A 21,659-nucleotide genomic window follows, 5' to 3' on the forward strand; every position below is an offset into this window, starting at 1 on the left:
GGGCACAGGGGGCGGGGGCACAGGGGCAGCAAGGCGCAAAGGGCTGTACAGCGCGCGCGCGCGCGCGCGCGCCAGCGCGCAGCGCGCGCGCGCGCGCGGCAGCGCGAAAGGCACGCGCCACATGGGCACACACACACACACACACACACATATATATATATATATAGACTTAAACCAAACCCAACCTGGCTTTAGAATATTTTATTAACTACAATACAATTAATAATAATAAAATAAACCAAAAGAAACAGGAAGAAAACCCTGATAGACTATTGGACCTTAGTAATTTTATATTGCGGCATCAATATTGAAACGATGTTCAATCACCTGCCGAAGATGACCAACTTACCGGCTCAAGTCTGAACACAAAGGCCATTCCGTTTGCTGATGTCAAACAAATCGCTCTCGAGGACCAAATGAATCTGACTGTTATAATGCCAATCGTGTTTCTGAGTTTGGGACCAGTTGAAAAATCCTTTTCTTTTCTTGTATCTGTTTTGTTCTCTGTCGGAAACTGTATTGTTGTTTTGAAGCAGCACTGACTCACCTTGCTTAACTTGCATGAAATCAGTTATGGTGGGGAGGCTGTCAGAGACCTGGCTTGTTTGCAAAGGTTATTGGTCGCGGCCCAGGTTTACACTAAAGTGCCTGGAGTTTGAAAGTGTTGAACTGAGGGCCCACAAGAGGATTTTAGCTGGAATCTTTAGTGAATTTCTTTTTTTTTTTTTTCTCATATGCGATTAAAATTTGGTTTTGATCCATAGAGTGTAGATGATAATGTTTTAATCTTTGAATGGTAAAAGGAAGAATGATATTATGGTATTTGATTATGCGTTAGAGAATGTAAATAATGAAAAGATTACACACCAAGCTGATATAAGAAGTGGGAGCATCGTCAGTTAAATGCGCACACCGGAGACAGTCCCTTTTGTGATCTGCTATCGGTATATTCCTACCTCATGTTGTATTATTCTAGTCTTTTTTTCTTTTCATCTTTCCTCTCTTCTTGAGTTTGCAACACTCTCAAAAAGCACTTCATATAATACTACGCCTGACTTGTAGTAATCACAAATGTAGGAACAACTAAAAATGCTAACATCCAGGATATTACTGATTTAGTGCCTTTTGAAGAATCCCAAAATCACTGCCAGCATATAATAGTTGTACTGCTGTATGTTTGAACTACTCCTAACTCAAAGAAATTAGATTTGAGATTCAACAAGAAGCGCTTCCTTTGATTAAAGTTGCCTATGGAACAAAGCAAGCCACCCCCAAACCATCAATTCATTCATTTTATGTATGATACCTCTGAAGGTGGTGACTTCCTTTATGTGGCCTTGACCCTTGAACTGGTGTTTAGTTGTTTGCTGAACCTTTGTTCTAATGGATTCTTCGCTATTACCCATTTAGTAGAAGTAGCTTAATCCCACCTTTCGTGTCATGATAAAATACATGATGGGAAACCCAATCACACAACTTGTAGTAGAATTCAAGGTGCCCAATCCCAATGCCTATGGTAGGACATGCCAAACGATGGAGATCTCAACCAGAGCTCGGTTTATTTTATAAGCCAACACAAAAAGCCTGCAAGTTCCGGCGAATCTAAAGTTGATGTTTGTTTGACAAATGTAATGCAGTATCCGCCCTTGAAGCATATATAGTTGAATGCAGTTGCAGTAATCATTGGGCCAGAACCTCCTCCATTGCATGGAAGTTTCATTAATTTCTAATGACTTCAAATACCATTAATATCCTTTGCGCCGCAGACCCAAGCTTATGTTCTCCAGTTTAACCTTTCTTCGGATGACGCAGAGAAAGTGATTCTTATCAGATGGCTGCAATGGCAGATTTAATAAGGCTTATAATGGATGGAAGGCATATTGCTATTTACCGGATGATGTATGGGAGGAATGGTCTATACTCTGAAGATGAGCTTGCAAAGACTATGTCAAAATCACTTACAAAACTGCATTACCGCCTGGAAACAGAATCAGACTTCATATCTGAAATGCTGAAAAACTAATCGGCACCAGCCCATGTATGTTAACCAGACTTTGCTTCATTTAATATTCTCTTCAGCTGACATACCCTCCAGATGATACTGATGAAGTCATGTATGGCAACTCATTGGCTTTCTACCGCTTTAATCAACTGAGTCCAACCTGAGCTCACTTGGTTATTTGCAAGGAGTTATTGTGGTTTTCATAACAAGGCATTCCACAACTGACCAGGAGATGCTTTTCATCCAGATGGAGGGAATTGAAAAGAAAAATTTGTTAGGTCGCACTAAATAATTGCGGCCTTTATGCATATGATACAGTTTGGGTAATCGCCTGAGCTCTCATAGGAATTCCTTTGATGATTCGACATGGATAGTATAAGTAGTAAAAATATAAAATACAAGCATGAAGATTTAGTTCTGAAAGTTTTCCAAAACTTGAAGGAAGTGCAATACTTGACAAATTACCTTGAACTTTACTGGTGTGAGTGGTCCACCAATTTGATAGCAGTCACAGCCTTGTCAGTGGTGTCTATGAAATAATCAACATTGTAAAATCCAGTATCTACAGTTGGTTATTGGACCAATCAATCTCACCCATCCCTTGTATTACCCAAAAAATTTGTATGAGAAACATGTGAGGAATTACAGTACTAATGAATTTTGACCCATTGTATGGCCTGGTGAGAACTAGGAAACTAATGGGGTTGGGTGGTGGTTGCAGACAATCAAAGGCCTCTAAGAATTGGCATTCCCATAGACACAGCTGTACATTTTAGAAAGTCATGACGGTAGCCCTAATCTCTACTGGGTATTGCATTGATTTGTTTGAGGCGGTTATCAAAATTGGTTCCCTATAATGTTCCCTATGTTTGTGCCTTTTGGTGATGGCCATTCAAATCCAAATTATGATAAGCTTATTGGATATTGATTTTTGAAAACAAAAACCAACCGCCACTCTTTTGTTGATACGACAACTGATTTTTATTTAATTTATTATTTTTAATGTTACCAATGTTCTTATATGAGAGATCTTTCTTAGGTGATTGATGCAGCTTTGATATTGCCAATAGTTGCAAATCAGACAAAAGTTGCTTTTCGACTCACCAGCCACATACATTTCTGCTGGCCTTGTCATAGTTGCACCTGTGTATAGTAACAAATCAAATGTGGGTTTTTCTCAGGCCTTTAGTGTGGGAATGTGTGGCCAGGAGCATTTTTCCTGCGAATCGGTTTAGTGACCCGATACTCGAAAGCATCGGGTAAACAAAGACTTTCAGGTCCTCCAGCGTGTACTATAAATATGCCTGTGTTTTTTTCTCACTAGCCTCACAATTTTTGTATTTATGTTGTTTTATTTTTCTAGTCATGATATTCATGAATTCACTAATTGTTGAGTAGGAAAAAATCTTTAGCACTAGATATTCTTTACTTTTAAGAATTCTATGATTAAGATTATGCCCTCAAATTGACCTGCATGAATCTATTTCTCTCAGATATATGGATTTTAATGGCTTTAAATAATATTATACAATACAAAACATTGGGTACTTCTATGTATTTTGGGTTGAGATTAGTGTAATTTATCTTGTTAAGAGGGAAATTTTATATGTAAAATTTTCTTGACAATTATCAACAAGTATGTACTGGCTGCCATTCACCAAACCGCCTCATTATGCCCATCACTTCTTTTTGTTTTCTTGTGCTGTGCCTGTAAATAGTCTGATGCCATTTAGAGGATGTCACATTTTCAAGTAGCATTTGAATTATGACACGTAAGAAATCAAGCACATTCAAACAATGAATAATTTGAATGTGGAGGGTCTATCTGCGCCGGAGGCGACTATTACCAGATTGATCTGGAATTTCAAATACACTGATCTTTCTGAAGACAGTGACTTTTTTTTTTTGCCTTTGGTAATCAATGAATCACATTGACAATACACAAAACCATATTAGTGCCTAGGTGCAAATTTAGGTTTCAGCATGCTATAAAATCAGATACATATATTAAGTAGGATGACGTCTTGTTAAGATATCATGGGCCTGGTATGTGCCTGTGTTTGTCTTTTATTTATTTATTTACTGTGTAAAACTTACGATAGTGATAGTTGTTAATGTTACGGACTTCATGTTTACATTGAGATGGTGCCAAATCAAGGTGATTTGGATGCAATTTGATACCTCTCCCTGATTAGTTAACGTATCTTGTGTGGTATGAAACTTTAATTCTTCTCGAAAACTTGAATGATGGATCTTCACCACTTTCAGTGCAGACACTTTGACCGGCAGCAGACCATCACCTTTAACTCCATTTGAGTTCAGATGGCTAATTAGCCTTCTTGAAACATAGCTCTGGGCACCGGTTTTAAGTTCAACTGTGCAGGTTGGCTTTCCATATCCGGTCACCATCTTATGCGGAAAGTATTCATCTTCAACCACATTGTAGCCCTCATCCTCATTTTTTCCTCGCTCTGCTATTACTTTCCAATCCTTTGTTAGGTGTACAAAAGATATTAATGAAGTCATCATCAAGCTTCTCATAGAACCTCTATTTTACTATTTTAGATTTTAACACCTTCTGTCACCCTGACCAAGAGCAGCGAAATGACAGCTTTCCCTAATATATTTGAAAAGCTGAAAACTATTGATAATACTTGTCATTTGATGCTGAATTGTGTTTGGAATGTATTAAATTCCACTTACAGGTACTAAATATTATTTCTCAAGGTATTTCTGTCCAAGAATATGCATTTATATTTGGTAGACTGCGTATTCTTCATTCAAATGAATAAGAGAGGATGCACTTCCGGGATAGGCATGACCAGAGGACAATTGTTTTCTGTAGCGGCTCTGGATCTGTAACTTCCTGTATCTCTCATTTTGTAGGCAACTTAATGTAGTTTATAATAAATAATTCACAGAAATTTTCTAAAGTAAACCAAAAGCATTAGTTATGGATTCATTCCACATTATTCTTCCGAAGAAAGATCTTAACTGCAAAGAGTTACTATTGAGCTACTTAACTCTGAATTCTTTTTGGTATTATCAACTTTGAGTGTTGATTTACTTGACATCTCACTTATGCTTTTTTTTTTTCAGGTTTAGTTTCTCAACACTGTTCAATTCACATCGTAAGTGAGACATGTTTTTTGGAATAATTTGACATAGATCTGCTTTATTAAATATTGTATTGTATATAACTGGTTTCAGAAGAAGAAACAACAAGCACCCTCGTACCGAATGGTGATGATGATGTTTTTTTGCTGATGGTGATCACATCAAGTTATAACACTGCAATTTGACATCATTTTGGACCGTGCAGCAGCGCCTTTACCCGCCTATAAAAGGAATTGGATTTGATTGCAGCAATCAGCTAAATGGTTTCTTCAGTTAGCTGTCTTTTGCTCAAAGCTATCTGAGATGTTCTTAACATAGATCAATCAAAGCTTGCTCTAGGCTCCAGAGGCCTATGAAAAGCACTACTGCTGGGACCAATGACAAAGTCGCAGCTATTGTAGATGAGCTCCCTGCACGCTGAATTATTCTTATCACAGAGGAAGGACTGCATTATTGGGGCTGCCAGTTCACCAAGAGTGGTTGGGGATTTGTAAGTAATTTATTTTGAAAGCATTTATAAACCACTAATAGTGTCTGCAATTGTCAGCCCTTATGTGATTTTACATTTCTGTTGATTCTCCTGATGAGCTTCCTCATGGCATTCTAGTCTTTGGTTTCCTAATAATATCATAAAGAAACATTGGGTTGACCTCCTTGACATCTTATATATATTGATTTTGCTAATTGATCCTTTCATTTTCATTCTCACCAAATGATAGTAGATATACTCAAACCCAGTTTCATGATATTAAGGTCACACAGCCCTTCTCATTTCCGTTAGCATTGGCTAATCGGTATTAAGGAAGTGAATGATCAGGTTGGGCAAATTTGTCAAGGTTTCCTCGTGTCTTTTATCTACTTTTAAAGTCTTAGTGATTGTGTGTGATCAGAGCATTTGAAAATTTCACAGAAATATTATTTTGATGGTTAGATTACGTTTCAATGCTTGTTATCCTATCTAAATATGACCACACAAGAAGTTTCAATTATACATGTATAAAGGTAAACAGGACAAAGATATGGTATACAGGCGCGGCACCTGCGTGCTAGAGAAAAGCCGGCTGTTTTGAAAGGCAGACAACGTGAATGCATGAGCAAAGATGGAAAAGCAATTACTGACCTCTCAAGTAATTTGAGATGTACACAGCAGCATGACTCACGGTGCTTACTGGTACCCAAGCTGTGTTGTGGATCAACACTTTAACATATCCGGCGGCACCAGTACAGTAGACACAATCTGCCGGCTCAATTCTCCATGGTGATGATTTAACGAAAAGCAGCAAACTTGAAAAGACACTAAGGTAAGTATTCAAGGGTATGGCAACCGGGAACGCTAATATTGAACTGGTATTTGGGTCTAATCGTTAAAACATTTTACGTGATGATATCTGATCCATGACTGCTGATTGAAGAAGGCGTCAAAATGCTTTCAGCTGTTCCATTTGGTGGCTGTTTGCCCAGTAATTCGGGCTCTTGCTGGGCTTTTCAATGGCCAGAAACTTTGAGGATGTAACAAGGTCTGTTTATGAGACCAACCGCGGGAAGGGCCTCTTCCGGCTATCCTTTTTTGTATCAGCTTAAAGCGACTATTGAATCTTTTGCGCAGTCGTGGTCCCCTCTTTCTGTTTCCAGCGACTATCGTGCCGGTCCAAGAGACATCAGTTTTGTTATGCTGAATTGATGTGAATGTAGATAAGTTGTCTGTTCGCATCTATATACATGTCTTGTCAGCAAAAATTGACACACCACATTGTCTACGTTGACGGTGTCACCTGTAAGTGAGGGGCTAAATGCCCATGTGTTGTTTAATTAAGAGATCAAACACAATGATCTCTAGCGTTGAGGGACGACAACGAGCTTGTTTCTAAATGTTCTCTCAAGCACTTTCCTGCAGATCTTTCACATCATATTTATATATAGAACTATTTCACCGAGCAGGCAGACTGGAGGATCACTGAGGTGACAATTTTGTTTATTACTTGTCTATGGGTGTGGTAGAATGCTCCTTCCCGCTGATCATCTGCTCATCGACATCCTAAATGATTGCGTTCCTCGACAGCCATAATTCCATTGAGTGCATGAGCAGTCGCCGCTTTTAAATTACAGGCATCCAAGAGATTCACCTCTCTTGGCGGCTGATTTATCAACAGCCGATACTCGGAGCTTCTCAAAGACAGTGAGCTCCAAAAGATCTGCACCACAGAAACGAAGCTCCCACGCTGCATTGTACACATACTAGGCTCAAGCCCCACCGTGATGCGCCATTTCCACGAGCTTCTGGGATTATGCTTTTCAGGGTAGACGCCATAGTCGCTTAATACTTCTCTTATTCCTCAGGGCTGACCCGCACAGCACCGCCAGTATGTTCTCCTGCAGGGACACGTGGACATTCCTCCAATCCACTGAAGAGCCATCGCTAAGCAAAGCTGCCCACTGCCTATCATGTAACTTCTTTGATTTCATCGAGGAGGAAAGACGAAGCTATGTACGCATGGCCAGCGAAAACCAGGCTCAACCTCAACCAATCTGACTGATGTATTGAACTGCTAAAGAATTGCTCATGACTCTGACAATTATGAAGAGCAAATGTTCTTTCGACTCTGTACATGTTGGATGCATGGTTTTGCTGAGCTTTACTTGAAGTTTGTCTAGTTGTGCTTTTGGTGTTATTTCTGCTCTGCTTTCTGATAGCCATTAGATTATTTTATCTCTATCACAGGGCACTATACCTGACTGAGTCAGCAGAACATGGGTGCAAAAACTGATGTTAAATCCTAAGATCGTGCAAACAGATTGGCCAAGGACATAACTCACTGAAAAATGTTGTTTAACTCATATTTAATTTCCTTGGCCTGATGCTTGTCTGCATGAATGATGCATCATCCGTATACCCAGATACAGACTGAGGACTCAAAATTTGAAGAACTATGTCGTACACAAACTGTACAAAACTATGGTCGATGGGTGAAAGACTATTTTAGCCTTATATATTCAGTCGTCCAGTTATAAGGTGCTGATAGGGAATCAGTCTGTAAGGAAATAGATCTTGACTTCTAACAAGTCATTGCTGAATTAGATGAAAAAGATGTTGATGGTGGTGATAGTGATGTTATTGAGAAAGGAGAGGTCAAGTCTCTTCATCTCAATCAATCTAGTTACCCTCACTTAGTTTTCTCCTTCCTAGGCTACCACGTCTTTAAGCCCGAAGGCAATCTGAATCACTGTGAAATGAAAAAGAAGAGTGCGGTGGCTCCAAGGCCTTTAGATCTGTTGAGCACTCATAGAACTTTCCACCACTACCATCTACATAAAATATGTACATAATCTCTAGGTTCACTAAATTCGTCCTGATAGCCACACACTTTGAGTTCACGTGCATCAAACCTGATAGCAGTATGCGTAATCTTTCTCTCTCAATCAAACCTTTCAACTTTTAATGGATTGCGGAACATAGATGAGTTTCCTGCCGGCGCAGCCTACTTAACTGGGAAATCATATTCATAACTATTTTGAACTCTACCATCTAATTCTGCAGCAATGCCGGATTGAGTAGTTCAAATATTGCTAGATTACTGAAGCCAGATAGGGCTTGACTCTCACCAAGTGTTTGCTAATAAACGGGGCATGCCTAGGATAGAGCACAGCCGCTTGTCATCCATGCAAGCAGTAGAATACCGTATGAGTAGTGTGCGTAATTTGAGAAGAAACTTGACTGAGCAACCATTGCAAAATCTAATTGGGTATCAGTGAAAGACGTAAAACGACTCAAATACAGCTGTTGGATGATAACTCTCTTCTTGATCATGTCAGCTGGTATTTAGCTTCATGGACAAGGCATGGCCCAGCTTCCTTCCATCCATAGCATTGAAAAGACTGTAGCAACATTAGGGTGTAAATTTCACCTTATTGAGAAACTTCCTCTCAAAATGAAAGCGGTAATCGCACCATTGGCCCTACTTCAACCTTTCTCTATGTAGCCATCAGGCTGCCTCTCTCCGGAACCTCTCTCTCACTCCCACAGACCATCTTCTCATACCTCCAGGTGGAAGCAAATGCCATCTTCCTCAGATCGCCCATAGTTGACTAATTGGAGCCTTGCTGAGTGCACAGCACACTTATGGACATTGGCTCTGGCGGGCACATATGCTAAGCGAAGGGCATCTGGAGCATGAGCCCAAGATACTGGAAATAGTATTTACCTGCCTATGACTAATTAGAAATGAAAGATGATGGTCTTCTTTATACCCATCCTTACATCCATGAGTCCGCAGAATAAGTCTCTACATAAGCCATATCATATCGATACTCCCATTACTTTACACAACAAAGCGTCGTAAAAGAAAAGTCCCTTTAACGATCTCTGCTAGTAACACTGCCAGTATTCCCACGCATTGCTAAGTACAATTGAATACCATCAGCAAACAAGAAGGTCTACAACCCTACTGAACCCACTTTAAGAAGCGTTGGGAAAGAAAAGAATGCATGCTTGCTTAAAACACTCATTGAGTGCCAAGCACAGCAAGTGCAAGACGCGTGAGCTGGAGCCATTGGACTCCAGGATTGGCTCTCATTTGCCACGTTTCCTTCCCTCCCTCCAAACACATGCTTGTAAGGACATGCGGAACACCACAGGATCATAAAAGGTCGCTGACCTGGTCAACAGACCGTCAATGGAGCGAGCTGAAGGCTCGAGCTTTTGCACACACATGTCTCATATAGAGCCATTATTTAGATGCTTGAGGTGGAGACATTGAAATGCTCCACCATGTCATAGAATCATTGTGTGGCATATCTTTATCTTGAACTGCACCTCTACGACACAGAAGAGACAATGTGCCATCTCATTATTCTTCGCTCATAGAAACAATCGCTGGATTAGATTCATCTTTCTGATCTTAGTGGCACTCTTGATGAACTCGAAAATCAAAATTTCAGACATTGCAAAAGCCAGACGTCAGTCCTCTGAATACCCATACATCCTGTAGAAACTCATTCCAACCATGTGACATGACGAATGCCAAGCACATTTTAAGACACTCTATGGAAATTGACGAGCCAGTCTCTAGCCATGCTGTTGTTAACAACATATTTTAGGGTAAACTTTAGAATGTCTCAACATATTTAAGCATTTTAGGTAAGAAACAGACACCTAGGCATATGTTAAGCTTTGCTTAACATTTCAAAGTCAATCTAGGCACTCCATGGAAATTGATTTGTTGTCAGTTACCTTCAAACCTCGTCTCCCTACTATACATAGAGGTTGTAAATGTTCCTCGAGCCATGCTTCTGAACACACTATTTTAGATAAGTTAAGACATGACAACTAGGAAGCTCAATATGTCAATGCTATAACTTGCAGTACACAGTACACGTGAAAGTGCAAGAGGTTGACTGAATGGGCCTAAAACAACATATTTGTGCTATTATCCTCTCATCATATTGCTTTTAGAACACCCAATTCGAGATTAACCTCATAATCCTAGTTAGTTATACAAACAATTTTCAAATGTGATATGCTCGCTACATTTATATACACAAAGGATTCTAAGCAACATAAAGGGCTAGTGGAATCTTAGCATCCCAAATGGCGTGCTAGATAGACAACCAATCACCATTGATACAATATAGACTCTATAAGAGTATTTTTCAGTCAAGAGAAACAAAAATGTCTATTGAGTCAGCTCAATGGTTAATCCCTTTTAATTAAAAGCCTTTAGTGTCCACCAACCACTCATAGGCTTTTAATACAATATGACTCACATCTTATTTTCTGGATTTTTATATATAAATAGCCTTTTATCTTAGTCGTAATCTAATACACCTCGGATCTCACCCATCCATCCTCCACATATATATATATATATAAGAAACAATTGGATTTGCACATTGAATCATCTATAGGCCAGTGCACATAATCTGTTAAGACATCACTCAAAAGCTTTTAGCACTAAGCACCTGAAACAGAATTCCAATGTTAATCAGTGAAGGAGAGAGAGAAAAGGCAAAAAGGACAAAGGGACTAGCAGGGTGGGTAGTTTTATGCAAAGCAAGACCCTATGGTCAGTCAACAAAACGCTCATGCAGAGACCCAGAGCTATTGACCTAACTCGTTGCCCTGCCGATCCACAATTCCCAAAAGCCCAATACTTTAGCCAATCCCGCGTAACACTCCGTGAACATTCCAAAACTACACGCTTTATGGCCGCCATTTCTGACGCGCCCTCCGCCTGCGGAATCCTCCTTCTCCCGGCCACATCGCGCCCGCCTCCGGAATCCTCCGCAAGCCTCTCCACCGTGAGGCTGCGACGCTTGGCCCCCGTCTCCTGCACCCTCACGCGCGACCTGTTCACGATGGTGAACTCCGCCCTGACCAGCGCAAACTGCGCGCGGGCTTGCTCCTTCGGCCAGGACTCGCCGTCGCTTTCGTCGCTGTCGGTCGGAAGTACGTCCCTGAAACCCCAATGCATGCCTCACTGGAGCCCCGAGAGTCCGCTTTCTCAAATCCTTTCCTCCCAGGACCAGAGCTTCCAGGTCTTTCTCTCTGTTTTGGTTCTCGTGTGTCTCTTCTGTGATTCTGTTTTTATGCCGCTAGAATTCCGCTTTGTTGGATGTGTTTGTGTTCTTTCTGGGATTTCTTAATTTAACTTCTGATTAGATAAATTGTGCTGCGTGCTATGTTAGTCTCCTATATGATAGGGTAGGAGAACGTTCTCTCTCTTAAATGATGACTTTGGTTTATGTTTGAATATATATCATTCTCTTTTAATTTCAAGTGGTTATGGTGAAGAAAGTGATACTACCATATTTATGTGGAAAAGAGGGCTTTAGAAGTTAGAACAATCTTTGAAGTTCTGAGGTTGTGTTTCTGATTGAGGGATGGAGGAAAGAAAAGCAGTACAATGTTGAAATAGGAGCAGAAAATAAATTTCTTGCAATTTGTTTTCCTTTGTTTGCTTGCATTTCATTGTTCCTCATCTAATTAAGCATAATAAAGTTCAGGTTTTTCCTCCCTTTATTCTTTTGTCTCTCTCCGATCTTCAAACCGCACTGTCTCAATCTGTCAATACTTTAGCTGGTCGGCTGGCAATGCAATGTTAAAATTTTCGCCTCTTTACTGCACATTTATGGGTATATGATCTCATGCAGCATCTCACAAGATACTTTGAAACATTGATGCTTAGTTTGTGAATGTATACTGCTTTGCTAGTTTCCTGCAAGGTAAACAAATCTATCTGTAAAGTGTGTCGGTGGAACATGTGAAACTATATAGGTCCTAATGGACATGTGAACTGTGTGTAGTCTCTAAATCGTAATATGATGAGAGATTGAATGTTGAAGTAGAATGCCTTGCGCATGCAACGTGAATCTTCTGTCTTTCTCTACTCAAATTGAGATTTAGTATGTTAATTTTCTGAATGTTCTTTCTAAGGCATCCAAAGTGCTCAGGAATTCCTTCTTCTCAGATGGGGAGCTGCTGCTATTTCTCGTTTCAACAAATGTAATTTTCTCACTTTATGTCTCGATGCAAGGATGCATGCCATTAATTACAGGAAATTAACTCAGTTTGATAGAATGGAAGAAAACACTATTGTCTCTTCAGTGTTTCCATTATATGCTGTTTCAAGCCTTTTTCATCTTCATTAACAACTCCTTAGTGCTCATCATCATTGTCTTGACTAATGTTGATTCGTAATAAGCTGTGGCATGCTGATATTTGACTTGTGGCTTTTCCATCCTTGGGGAAAAGGACAATGGTAGGTTTTTAGTAAATGACAATGGTCTTGATGCCATTTTAGGAGATATGTAGTTTAGACTTTGAAGCCATGAAGCCTATCTTCTTTACATTTGCATGATTTATTATATCCCTAACCTTGAATGGATTGTCTCCTTTGAAGTAGCTAATTTGGAAATGCCAGAGGCTGCAAGTAGGCCTCATACATATAACAATCTACTACCTTGATGTCCGCTTTTTGCATCCGCTCATGACACTCATATGTGCCGTCACATAACATCATTAATTCGTGCAAGAAAATCTCTAATGGAGATTCTCCCGGCTTTGGACAACTCTAATTGGGAAATCGTCGGCGATAGAGGATATTAGGAGGGATGGCTGTGCAAGCGTAATGCATAGAATGCAAACTTAACATATTATCTAGGGACACATTCAATCCAAAAGCTTAAGCTTATAGGATGAGAGACCAAAGCTTATATATTTGGATCCATATGTATGAAGTTAACTTACGACGGTGACTATTACCCACTCCGACATGATGCTATTGCCTATGTGGTTGTGCTTTTATTAAAAAAGGTTTCCAATGAAGGATTTTTTTTCTTGTGAAAATACGGTTAAACAAAACTCAATTAGTTAGAAAAGTCTTTACTTTGCAGTGCTAAAAAGCTGTTTTTCTTCTTCATGCTTTCTTTTCGGGACTGTAGAATCGTAAAAATTGCATTTCCTAAATCCTAATAAATTATATTTGTATAACCTAAAACTTTCTTCTAGTTAGAAAACTGCTTGTTAACCCTTTTGAACACGTGAGGCACAAACACTATTGTAGTACAAGCATGCTGAAACGCCAGCGCTAAGTGGAGCTATTATATGGCTACAGCAGACAATCTTTTATGGGCACTTACTTAATGCTCTGTCTATAATAATAGAATAAAATCGAGATTTGAGTAGATAGCTGCCCTCTCTGATTTATTGACACAATAAGAGAGTGCTATCTGTTCTGTTGACTGGCCCATTGTAGAGCAAATGTTTCTAATCTCAACAGTTCACAAACTCGCTAGGCAGCGCATGTTTAAGTTGTGGATGATTTAGGCTACCATATGGAAAATTATGTGCTCTTATCCTGCGGCCTTTATTTTAGGATGGACATGGAAACTATATGAAAGATACCCAATAGTGGAGCTACAAACTTGTGCTCTGCACATCTAGCTTCGGCGCCTTGCAATCCTTCATCAATGCAGGATGGGTTTTGGTATTGCTTACATGTTTAGCTGTTGCATGCTGGACAGTCTGACTTGGAGAAAAGTGGAGCAACTTTGTAAAGGTTTCCCTAGGAGTTCATTCCGCTTTCCATGATACATTATTTCCAAGCATCTAAGAAGGCTGAGCGTCACTTGCAGGCTAGACTCATTTCCTCTCATCTGAAGCGTCCTGTTTAACAAATCTTGATTACGGTGATTTGAGAATGACCAAATTATTAAACATGCATTCAAGGAATTGAAAAGCGTACTACATTGTACTGACTCGATAAGCAAAGGGTCGTGGTGAACTCCTACTCATATTGCACTCGCTTACTTCCGCAGACAACTTCTGAAATTGATTGATATATTAGCTGCACCAAAATTTGTGGTCGATGGGTGGTAGAAGGTTGATCTTTATGAGTATCTTTGTTAAATATAGCTATGTTGCCTAGGGTTCCAGTAACTTCTATGTTTTCTTCTTGCACCGTAAGTGGCTGCCAAATCCTGCACTCCTAAGTAAAAACTATGCTCAACTTTTTCAAGTGTTAATCTCAGAGACTTTGATTTACATCTTCAAATATGAGCGTATGTATATGTAGGGAGAAGCTTATTGTAAACATTGTACTTTCCATGCTTTCTTGTTTTGAAGTTCGCAAGTTATTGAGCCTCTTCTCCCGGTCATTATTTGCAGAAAGAACTGGATGGGATCCTAGGGATTATGTTGGGCTAGAGAAAAGTCCACTATACTTTGCTGAAAGGCTTACAGATTATTACAAACGCCGCTTAATGGTAGATAGCCCGACACATACTTAAAGAGGGGAAGATCTGAATCATACTGGTGCACACAAGATCAACACTGCTGCTGCTGCAAGCTTTTACCAAGCCAAGCATCTAGGGAAGAAAACGACTACATAGCTGAGACTCGGGAGCTGGCTCGCATGGAGCTGCAACTGCAGCATGTGCCATAGGCTCGTCTGGACTAGCCATCTACATGGCCTGCACAAGATATGGAGAGGCAAGCCTCTCAATGTTTTCTCCGTGAGTGCAACTTCTGGGAGCTGAGGTTTGTAAGAGAGAACCTGCATTAATCACTCATGTCCTGTTTATTCCGGTGAGAAGTGCAGTATAAGGATTTTGCATGGACCTTCATCAATTATTATTTCTAAAGAAAACTTATTGTCTGTTTTAATTCTTTAGTTGTAGGCTTCCTTCCTCAAGACATTACTTTTCTTATCTTTTATTTTTATCATTTACGGCGGGCGTACCGAACGCCACTGATGACTATGTTGGTTTTCGGCAGTAGTGCCTTCAAGGTTTCTAAAACCTTGGTCCAACTGGCTCAGATCAATTCGTGGATGAACAATAATAAACACTTTGCTAATCATCCGAAAGATTCATACAGAATTTTAGATAATAGCTTCTTGTCTTTGTTGCAATGTTATGCTTTGAAAAATTTGTCTTTTGTTGCTTCGCATTTTCTTTTGCTGCTAACATAGAATATATTTTTGATATAAACATGTGGGTCTTTTACTGCTACTCCTCAAACAGCCTGTATTCGATCCAAGGTTTTCTACAATTGCTGCTATATGTTTATATATTTTGTCACACTTATGCACCAATATTGACATGCACAGGTTAGAGCAGTTCACTCTGGAAACTGCAACACTGAAGGATGCGACTTCAGAGGCCATAAGGGACTGGGTGACTAATGTTGAGTCAACCCATTATATTTTGGGGTCTGTTGTGTATCCACATCCCTACCCAATGATGGTTAGAGATTTTCATGCTGTTATTGGCAAAGAAACAAGGAGGCAAGCATGGAAAAATGGGGTGAAAGCCGATGCTGGTCGCCAGTTGGTGGTGGCTCAAAATGCAATAGGACTCTTCCATGAGTTTATTGATGATGGAGATGTGAGGTTGATTGGTGTTGAGGCTGCAGGCTATGGCTAGACAGTGGAGCACGCTGCAACCTTGACAAAAGGAGAGGTGGAGTGTTGTCATGGGGCAAATGAGTTATTTATTGCAGGATGATGATGGACAAATAATTGAACCTCATTCTATTAGTGCCGGGTTAGTTATACCATCCAGAAAATCCTCCAAATGTTGTATCATCAATTTTATTCTTTATTACTTTTTCAAATTATCTTCCAAAATAAATTCTGACTTTTATTAAAATTTATTTTATTTTTTTTAATGACATGTTAGTCTGGATTATCCTGGTGTTGGGCCGGAGCACAGTTATCTGAAAGACATGGGACGTGCTGAATATTATAGTGTTACTGATGAGGAGGCTCTGGAAGGTAATAGAAACTTTAACTTTAATTATACTTCATTTATATTTTTAATATTTTAGTTTGCTTGTCCAATTTGTAAGATAGTTCTAAAACCATATTACTAAAAACGCGGGTACGATCCAAGTCGTGAGACGGTACGGATACAAGAAACGCGTTGCTCGTACTGTATTTGATACTGTGGGGAATAGGCTTAGTTGGTACGATTAATTTGATTCAAGATACGTATTGAAAATTATGTCCTAATCGGTTATATACAATATATACAAAAATTATAAAACTTTAATATTAATTCGAAAATAAAAAGATGTTCTTAGATTACTAAATAGATTCAAAAGTGCATAAGCATAGATATTTAATAAGAAAAGAACATTATGGTTGAAGTTATAAAAGTAAATAAGCAAACTTTAAAGAACTAATTTTATTGCAATTTTAAAGTATATATAGATTATAATTTTATGTAATAAAATTTTATATTATAAAATAATTTAAAAACTTATACTAGATTTAAAAATAGATAATAATTTTATCTATAACAACTTTTATAACCTAATAAATTGAAGCGTTTATCTATAACATTTATCTAAAAATCTAGTTAGATGGATTTTTATAAAATCTATGGTTAATTAATTTTGATACACCCTTTTATGGTCTTTAGATTGTGTACCCAATCGATCCGGAACGCAAAACGAGCTCCGATTACGGTACGAGCCATCTAGATTGAAGATCGGGTGGGGGGCTTAGCTAATCTAGTAACTATGTTTTAAACTCATGTTGGTAGATCAAACAATGGAACCATGGGACTCATAAAGGTGGTGGACTATTGAATTTCACTAGTAGAATTTAAAAGATAATAAATTTGAGATGTTAATGCAAATGTTCTATTGGTTTATTTAGCATTTGTGGTTGTCTTTTAGTTGCTAAGAAAGAACTGGTAAACATTTTTGTGTGGGAGTTGTTTGCTTTAACTAATCAAGACAGGGTGTACCCTAACAACCCTAGCTCTTTTTGTGTTCATATTTGCATGGCCTGTAAAAGCTTACTTATTATATAGTTTAGGTGCTCTATTTGTCATTTTAAGTACTTTTTCCAAGTTTTGCGTAATAATGTTAGCCACTCTATGCCAACTGATGTCTCTTTAGTGTCAGATTTCTATTGTTGGGCTCCGATCTTGTTGGATAGCTAAGCATCATGGCAAATCCCATGCTATGATAAAGGGACCATAAGGTTTCTCCTGCTTACTTGTTTTGATTGAGCATCAGTCAGATTTCTCTCTAGGTTTGTATAACTTCTTGGAAAAATGCCTTACGTTAAGCGATTGTTGCCCATGATTATCTGCCTGATCTTAGAAAGAAGTTCCTCGTGAGTATGCATTATTTTTGTCTCAAACTATAAATTCTTTTTACATAATAACTAGAAAATTAGCGAGGAAAAGGACCTGCACTGTAGCCTCATATCTTTTCCAAATCTCTATTTTCAAAACTTTTCATGTCTTTTTGTTTCTTCAAGTTGCTCATAATTTTATCGTGATTGCAACATCTTTACTAGGTGAATCCAAACCAAACATATTTACAATGGAAGTTGGGAGCAGTGAAAAGAAAAAGAGGGCATCACATGTTCCATTCAAGTGATGATGATCCTAGAAAATTATAACTTGATAATCACTTTTGCCTTTACTGAATTTTTTCTTTTTAACAACTATGTTGCTAATAGTTTAGATTTTGAAAATGGGTCACCTAACAAAATGCTTTAAAAATCAGCAATAATTACTGTTAATTTTTCCAGATGGTGACCATGAGTAAGTGATGTTTTTCAGCAAACAAACTGTCATATCTATGATAAGGGCAAATAGCCTCATCTTATTTTTGGGGTACAGTTATATATGTTTAGCATTTTCAAAAGCCTATTGATGGGAACCTGAAGCTGTTGGTTGCCAATCTATTTCCTTAGGGGTGAGTTTTGGGGGTTTTGTTCCATTTTTCTTGGGCAACTGGGTCATTTGTGTCAATTTAAGTTGTTTGTTTCGTGAAAGTGGATTCACTTTGAGAAGCTCCTACACTTTCAAAAGAAGGCGTTAAATGAAACTTCTTCGGTTCCATTATATGTGTAGAGGGTTCTTTCTGTCTCTGCTTCTTTCTATATCTCACCAATCAGCTTTTCTAACTTCTGTTCTTTTTGGTTTCCTATACCTTGTTATCTCCACTACCCTTTTTTATAGCTGTAAATAATAGCGCTTTTTCCTCTTTTCATATCTCCACTCACTTTTAGTTGTTTATTCTTATTTTTCTTAATTTTCTCTATCCACCTAGACACTCTGAAGTCTTCTTCTGTTCTCAAAAAGACATGCTTCAAACATTTTTCAAGGTCTCCATTCACGTAACTTAAGTTGTTGTGATAAGGTGAACAAATAATTTAAATTATGCTTTGTAAGCATCACTTAGAAGAGCTTGTAATTCTGAGGAACTGTTATATCCGTCTCCCATCCAGCAATTGATTTCTTTGTACTTCATGTTGCATTCCTAAATTAATAATTTATTAGAATTATTTTTGTTGTGCCTAGCAAATTTGTGAAATGCTGAATAACCAATGACAGCAATATCTTAAGGGAGGTTTTTCTTACTTATTGTAATTTCATTTTCTCCATAATTTTGGTACTATTACTGTCTAGCCAAAAGCAGTTTTGAATATGCATTTGCTTTGAACGCTTTCCTGTTGAAAACACTCTTGCATATCAGAGAGCATGGGGTTGAAGACAAGGAACTAGTTACAATTAGATTGTAGTCAAGTTGTTTGTTTGTAAATACTGTCACTATTGCTCATTGTTTTTAAGTAAAAATCAATTTGTGTTGCATGTGCTTGAACTACACTCTCTTGCAAGAGCTGACTAATTAGAACATAAGCGACCACATTTTTGAATCCTAAGGTATTTATGCTGAGTTCTTATGGTGACCCACTTTATTTTATTTCTTATTGTGTTGATACTGGTCAGAAAAATCACTTTCTGAACTAGCAAGCATATTTGATGTATATGCTTTAAGAGCTAGTCAATAGACAATGCCCACTAATTAGTGGTTTTAATAATTTGCTAATCTTCTGATTTTCTTGTGTCAAATCAACTTTCTGACTTTTTACATATCATTTACAGCCTCGTACTTTCTAGCAATTTACTTGTAATAACTGTGAACTTTCTTATTGACTTTTACAAGGGTTTTATCAACCATATCCTTCAGATGATGGTTAGTTTTCATCGATGACTTATATATGCATTATCTTTCTGTATATAACTGACATATGATTATACATGCTCAGCTTTCAAGCGGTTGGCTCGGTTGGAAGGTATCATCCCAGCTCTTGAAACTTCACATGCTTTGGCCTATCTTGAAGCGCTTTGCCCGAACCTACCAGACGGCACAAAAGTTGTCATTAACTGCAGTGGACGAGGGGACAAGGATGTTCATACCGCGATAAAATATCTGCAACTCTGATGATGCTTAAAAGGACGAACTGTCCTAAATTACCAGAAGATGAAGCAATATTATCGATAAGGATACAAGGCTAGAGATCTCTTTGTTTCACCAGGCCATTTAATATTATGCTTTATTTTGCTTGTCAGACCTGTTTTTTAATAAGAACTTGTAGTTTATCCTTCGTCAAGAGAACGAAAGTTTGGAAAAATGAAGGTGAAACTGCATGACAAAAGTTGGAAAAGAATAAAGGTGAAACTGCATGAGGTTCAAATTGACCTCCAATGCACTCTGCTCAGATTTAGGGAGGCGTTTGATTGCTTTTGAAATGGGTACTGTTAGTATTATCATGCATAGTAAATGCATTTCATTATCTCAAAATCGGGGTAGAGGAGAATAAATACTGTTAATGTTGAATTGATGTTTTTGCCCTATGGTTAAGATTTAATTAAATAATAATAATTAATTATAATAATTAAAGTAAATTATAATAAAACATAAATTGAGTAATTTAAATATTATAATAATTAAAAATAACACTAATCAACAAGAATTATTTAATAAACATATTACTGTTATAAATAAATATTATAATGGATGATCATCGCAGAAATCAATGTGAAGTTTCATATTATGTAATAACCTAGATGTGCGAACCTCCAAGAGAAAGGAAAGAAGTCCGAGTCTTCCCAGGAACCCCGCAAAAGATAAGGGAAAGAGACTTGTGAGCATCAAGAGTAAAGATAAAGCGAAGGAGCCTATGGTAGCCCCCGGGATGTCCCACTCCAGCTCCAACTCCACTCGATCTGAAACTCATCTTGGCCTCTTTGTAGCTTATTTTGTTTGGAACGAAAGATCAAAAGGATTTATTTGAAAGCTTAGGTATGGGAAGAACTTTTTACAGAAAGGAAAACTGTAGCACAAGAATTATATATCTTGAGCCTCGATATCGCTCCATTTCGAAAGTAGAATCGAAGAGCTATCGAGGGCTAATAACAATGAGCCAATGATAATAAGGCGAAAGCTGCTATTTATAAGGCATCATATTGATGATGGCCTCGAAGAATGAATATTTGACCATCGAGATTCCACATGAATTGCATCATCCCTCGAAAAGAAAGAATCGAGCATCTCGTAATGATATACTCGCTTAAAGCACGTAATGATCGATAAGCCTCAAGTTTCAAGACTTTAAAAAGCGTCCCAGAATATCCGAGTTATTTAAAATTGTTTTGCAGCTACGCCTCCGTGGAGAAACAAATGACCTGGGAAGTACGATACTCGGAAAATATTTACAACATTTCACTTTAGCACTAAATGTTATATTACAACAACAATATAAAGAAAAAGAATTTACACAAAAATTTTTTTAATTAATTTCTTTGTCTCCTCAGGCGGAGCAAAACAATGAATTGTTGATGTAGAATCATCAATCTCGACCATCCGGATCGCGACCCCGCCGTAAATTAATTTTGGGCAAAGAAGATGGCGTGGTCGCGGTATTGGTTTTAAAAACCACGGTAGACGAGGATATTATGGTGGTCGAGGACTACGCTGGTCGCGGTGGGGGCCGAAATAATACTCGGACCACGTGTTAGCAAAATCGACGTACATCAACAAAAGCAACAAAGCCACAAGATGGGGTTAGAGACAAAGAACGATATATCGCTATCGCTATGTGCCCTGGAAGGTCATTGGTCCCAGAATTTGCGTGACTCTAAAACATTTTGTCCATATTTACCAAGAATCACTTAAAAACAAGAAAGGTAAAGATATTGAGACAAATTTTGCTGACAACCCTATAGTTAATCCAAT

General features: G+C 38.4%; 1 pseudogene; it reads left to right on the forward strand.

The window, feature by feature from the left end:
- Positions 1-11,317: 11,317 nt before the first annotated feature.
- Positions 11,318-19,933, forward strand: LOC120268503 (annotated as a pseudogene).
- Positions 19,934-21,659: the final 1,726 nt, after the last annotated feature.

This window comes from Dioscorea cayenensis, chromosome 9 (genome assembly GCF_009730915.1).
Source record: "Dioscorea cayenensis subsp. rotundata cultivar TDr96_F1 chromosome 9, TDr96_F1_v2_PseudoChromosome.rev07_lg8_w22 25.fasta, whole genome shotgun sequence".
NCBI lineage: Eukaryota > Viridiplantae > Streptophyta > Magnoliopsida > Dioscoreales > Dioscoreaceae > Dioscorea > Dioscorea cayenensis.